Source organism: Mastomys coucha, unplaced genomic scaffold, assembly GCF_008632895.1.
Source record: "Mastomys coucha isolate ucsf_1 unplaced genomic scaffold, UCSF_Mcou_1 pScaffold5, whole genome shotgun sequence".
NCBI lineage: Eukaryota > Metazoa > Chordata > Mammalia > Rodentia > Muridae > Mastomys > Mastomys coucha.
Window position 1 is genome coordinate 67,984,689 of NW_022196911.1, and position 6,029 is coordinate 67,990,717.

Consider the following 6,029-nt stretch of genomic DNA (forward strand, 5'->3'; position numbering starts at 1 on the left):
TCATCATTATCATCTCCCTATATAGTCTTGGCTGGCTTGGAACTTGCTATATGCAAACCAGGCTAGCTTCAAACTCATAGAAATCTGTCTCTGCCTCTGCCTCTGCCTCTGCCTCTGCCTCTGCCTCTGCCTCTGCCTCTGCCTCTGCCTCTGCCTGTCTCCCAAGTGCTGGGACTAAAGGCATTATGCCACCATGCCAGGCTTCTCTTGGAAGTCTTACAAGCAAGCCTCTGGTGGCATATCTATTGTGCTTTAGCAAATCCCCCAAAAGCTTACAGTTTTAGACTCCAGCAATCATGTATTCTGTCCCATGGTTCACTTGGTGGGGAGTCAGGAGTAGGCTAGATGGGGTTGTGTCACTGCAATGAGGGCTCCAGGAAGCAGAAAGCTCAAAGTCCCCATGGGGCTAGAGGTTGTTTACTCGCATAACTGAGAAGTGGATGCTGCTGCTTCCCTCCTGTACGGGGACCCTGCACAGGATTGCTTGAATGTCCTCCCCGTGTGGAGGCTGGCTTCCTCAGAGGCAACCAACAAAGGCCCAAACAGCTAGGATTCCAGTGACATTCTACTGTGTTCCATCAGTCAGCCACAAAGACTGACTTTAATCCACGGTGGTGCCCAGGACCCAGTGACGAGAATAGCAGGGTTTGAAGCTAGTTGAGCTGGTTACACAGCCACATCCTAAGGGTTTTCATCAAACATGCAAGAGGAGAGCAGAGTAATCCTGACACGTGTGCATGTATATTCATCAAGAAAAAAAAAAATGCCCAAGATCTTTACTAGAAATCCCTCCAAGTGGCTCTCTCTCGGACCCTATGGAGCAGGATAAAAGCACAAGCCAATGCTCCGGCAGCAAGAGAAGCTGGGAAGGTGGACACCACAGGAGGCTACCTCTGTCCATGAAGAAGAAAATGGTTATTGGATAAACCAGATGTGGTAACACATGTCTACAATCTCAATACTGGAGTGTTGGAGGTTGGAAGATCAGAAATTCAAGGTCATTCTCAGACACATAGCAAGTTCAAGGCTGGGCTACATGAGACCCAGAGTGAGTTCCAGGACAGTCAGGGCTATCCAGAGGAACCCTGTCTTGAAAAACAAAAAAAAAAAACAAAAAAAGAAAGAAAAGAAAAGGGAAGCTGAGGGACTGGAGAGATGCCCAACTCAACAGTTACAGTGCCTGCTGCCTTTCCACAGAACAGGAGCTATATCCCCAGCATCTCCATCAGGAGACTCACAGCTACCTGGTAATTCCAGCACCAGGGATCCAATACCCACATTTGGTCTCTAGGGCACTGAACTCACATAAGCCCATATATAGCCACACACATACACACGTAGGGAGCTAGAGAGATGATTCAGTGGTTGAAAGCACTGGTTGTTCTTCTAGAGGTCCCAAGTTCTGCTCTCTTCTCGCACACAGCATCTTCCAACCATCTGAAATTTCAGTTCCAGGAGGACTGACAAGTTCTTCTGGCCTCTTCAGCTACCATATATATGGTGCACAGACATATATGCATGCAAAATACAATACACATAAAATAAAAGTATATAAATTATAAATAAAAATAGGACAGTGAGGGGGCTAGAGAGATAGCTCAGTGGTTAAGAGCACTGACTGCTCTTCCGAAGGTCCTGAGTTCAAATCCCAGCAACCACATGATGGCTCACAACCATCTGTAATGAGATCTCACACCCTGAAGACAGCTACAGTGTACTTATATATAATAAAATAAGTAAATCTTTAAAAAAAAAAAAAGAAGGACAGTGAGATGGCTCGGTACTTCCTGTGCAAGCCTCACAAGTCTGAGCTCAGTGCCTGGAACCCATGTAAAAGTGGGAGAAGAGAGCTGACTCACAAACATATCCTACCAGCCTTCATATGCACACCATGGCATTCCTGTATACACATATCATGTGCACATACACAAAAACAGTAAATAACTTTTTAAAAGATTTGTTTATTTATTTTATGCATGTGAGTACACACTGTAGCTGTACAGATAGTTGTGAGCCTTCATCTGGTTGTTGGAAATTGACTTTTAGAATCTCTGCTTGCTCCATTCGGCCCAGCTCTCCAGTAGACCCTGCTTGCTCAGTCCCTGCTTGCTCCAGCCCAAAGATTTATTTATTATTTTATAAGTACACTATAGCTATCTTCAGACACACCAGAAGAGGATGTTAGATCTCATTATGGGTGGTTGCGAGCCACCATGTGGTTGCTGGGATTTGAACTCAAGACCTTTGGAAGAGCAGTCAGTGCTCTCACCCTCTGAGCCATCTTACCAGCCCCCAATAACTTTTAATTAATAACAAAAAATAAAAATAAAATCTCCCCAAATTGTTAACACAAGCCTCTATTTTATCCCAACACTCAGGAGGTGGAGGCCAGCCTGGTCTACAGAGAGAGTTCCAGGACAGTCAGGGCTACACAGAGAAACCCTATACTGGAAAAAAAACGAAAGAAACAATAAAGTAAAATCTCTAGACATATATATATATATATATATATATATATATATATATATATATATGACAGATGTGGTGATGCTTGTCTATAATCCTATCACTTAGCAGAAAAATCAGGAGTTCAAGGCTAGACTCAGCTACATTATGAGTTCAAGAGTATCCTGGGCTTCTAGAGACAAGAGGAGGGCAGAGAACAAGAATAAATACATGTCTGTTAGGTGAGAAAACATCTTCCTCAGGTGGAACCTACAGAAGCCTGAGAAAGTCACTTGCCTACAAGGAGTGAACACCATATTCCCTGGAAAAGGAGGTATGCTCTCAACCTTCTAATGCCTTTTAACCCAAGCACTTGGAAGACAGAGACCAGCCTGGTCTATGTAGCAAGTTCTAGGCTAGCCAAATCCACGTAATGAGAACCTGTCTCAGAGAAAACAAACAAACAAAAACCTTATGGTGTGGATTCCCAAGGAAGAAATCTGACGTGGCATGAACCAGCTGTTGTTTTAAGCAGGGGTCCCGAAGCCAGGGTCCTAACCAGGGATCCTGATGGCATAAAGGGTACAGCAGAGCAGCTATTGAGTGTTGAGGGTCACAGGATCTCATGCCCCATCCTCGTAGCTGACTGAGCACAGCAGGATTTCACACAGTATCTTTCACCAGGGAGTCCTGGAGACTGGTTAATTCCTGGTTTCAATAGAGAGCGACATCCTGTGGCCATTAAAAGCAATGTCAGCCACAACCTATTCTAGGCATGGTAAAATGTGAGAACATTTTTTTTTTTTTTTTTTTTTGGTAAATTCAGAGTGATCTCAAGATGCTGGACCCTTTGCTAGGAAGGCCTATGTAAGAGTGAGATTTTAGTTATGAAAATAAGAGCAGTAGCCATGCTGCCTGCCCAGTTGTGTATCTATCTGACCATACTTCTATAATGGATGCACATGAGAAAAACTTGGGAGGATGTGTCCCTAAGTATTCATTCTCCCTTTTTCCTTGCAACAACAAAAATAATAAGAACAATAACAGGTAAGGTAATGCTTACCCTTCATTCTAGCACTCAGGAGGCAGAGACAGGTGGATTTCTGAGTTCCAGGCCAGCCTGGTCTACATAGTGAGTTCCAGAACAGCCAGGGATATTATATCACAGAGCAACCCCATCTCAAAAATAAAAGGAAAGGAAAGGAAAGGAAAGGAAAAAGATTCAAAATCTAGCATTCTTTCCTGGTAGCCAGAGAAGAGCACTTGTTGCTCTTACACAGGACTTTCAGAGTTTCCAGCGCCCTCGTGATGGTTCACAACTATCCATAACTCCAGTTCTAGCATGTCCAGTGCCCTCTTTTGACCTCCACAGGCAATAGGTATGCATATGGTAAACATGTATGCATGCAGATAAAACACTTACACATAAAATACATTTTAAAGTCTAAAATAAAAAGAAAGACACATGATTAACGGTGACAGTAAGGCTTAATACTACATAGTGAGACCCTATCTCAAAAACAGATAAGCTGTCCGGGCGGTGGTGGTGCACGCCTTTAATCCTAGCACTTGGGAGGCAGAAGCAGGTGGATTTCTGAGTTCGAGGCCAGCCTGGTCTACAGAGTGAGTTCCAGGACAGCTAGAGCTACACAGAGAAACCCTGTCTCAAAAAAACCAAAAAAAAGAAAAAAAGAAATGAAATGAAAGAAAGAAAGAAAGAAAAAGAAAAAGAAAAAAGAAAAGAAAAGAAAAATAATAATAAAGAAAGGAAGGAAGAAGAAAAGGAGAGAGGGAGGGAGGGAGGGAAGGAGGGAGGGGGAGGAGGGGACTTGTGGGGAGAAGGGGAACGGTAGGAGGGGAGGGGAGAGGGGCACCATTCCCAGGTTCCTTGCCCTTTAAAGCTCTAGACTCAGAGTCACAGAGACCAAAGATCTCACCTCTCTCCAGCACAGCTCCTCCTGGGACCTGCTAGAGGCAGAGGGATTTGAGAACTTCACCTTTCAGCTCAGTCATAGCAATTTACTCCATAAATGCATGCTGCTCTCAGCCTTGGTCCATGGGCAGCGGCTAATTCAGAGACTCATAAATGGCCCAAGTGCTGAGAGGTGACTGCCAGGCACTTGGCTTTAAGTGGGCTGTATCAACCCCTACCCCACTCCCAGGGATCCAGGAAAACTACAAAAGAGAGGCTGTGAAGAATGTAAGAGCAAGGTAGTGAAATGTTGTCCTTTGGACACCACATGGCTATTACATTCATGGATTCACAGATACAAGGTTTTTTGTTTGTTTTTTGGTTTTTGATTTGTTTTGTTTTGTTTTGTTTTTTGTTTTCTGTTTTTCTTTTTTTTTTTTAGACAAGTTTTCTTTCTTTTTTAAAATTTATTTATTGTACGTAGATGAGTACACTGTAGCTGTCTTCAGACACACCAGAAGAGGGCATCAGATCCCATTACAGATGGTTGTGGGCCACCATGTGGTTGCTGGGAATTGAACTCAGGACCTTTGGACGAGCAGTCAGTTCTCATCTCATCAGCCCCAGATACAAGGTTTCCATCAAATTCTAACACAGATCAGGGAGGGGCTCACAAGGCCCCACCCCTGGTTGAAGGCCTGTTGGCAGTTAATCTATGACCGCTGATAGATTACCAGTGTTCCAGTGAATGTCCCAAAACCAAGAACACACAGGCAATCAGTGAGTTAAAAGAGAAGACGTGGAACTGGGAAGCAGTTCAGGAGAATTGGAGGCAGGAAGCAAGGGGTGAATGATCAATAAAAATATGTGACTTTGAGCTGGAGAGATGGTTCAGCAGTTAAGAATTCTGACTGCTCTTCTAGAGGTCCTGAGTTCAAATCCCAGCAACCACATGGTGGCTCGCAACCATCTGTAATGAGATCTGATGCCTCCTGGTGTGTCTGAAAAAAGCAACAGTGTACTCACATATATAAAATAAATGAATAAATCCTTAAAAGAGAGACACATCTCCTCTTTTTTAAAATGTAACTTTAGCCAGGCAGTGGTAGCACATACCTTTAATCCCAGCACTTGGGAGGCAGAGGCAGGTGGATTTCTGAGTTCAAGGCCAGCCTGGTCTACAGAGTGAGTTCCAGGACAGCCAGGACTATACAGAGAAACCCTGTCTCAAAAAAACAAAAAATAAAAAATAAAATAAAATAAAATAAATGTAACTTTTCAAAGAAATTTTAAGAAAGACTTGGGCAGAGATCTGACTCTACCAGGTGAAGAGACTGGTCAGCCTGATCCTCCAGGATACAGGGTAGGACAGGTGTGACTCTGGTGGTCAGAAAACCAACCCCCCAGCCCCTCACCCCCACCCCACACCAGACCCCTGCAGCCCTCAGAAGACTGTCCCAAAGTGTGATGTACATTATATTGGTAAATTGCCATATGTTGCCTGAGCTCACTGAGAAGCTGACTCTGAAAGTGGGCAAGTCCAAGCATGTTTGTTCCATATTGCAGAGCATTTTTTTTTGTTTGTTTTGTTTTTTTTTTGTTTGTTTGTTTTTTTCGAGACAGGGTTTCTCTGTGTAGCCTTGGCTATCCTGGAACTCACTCTGTAGACCAG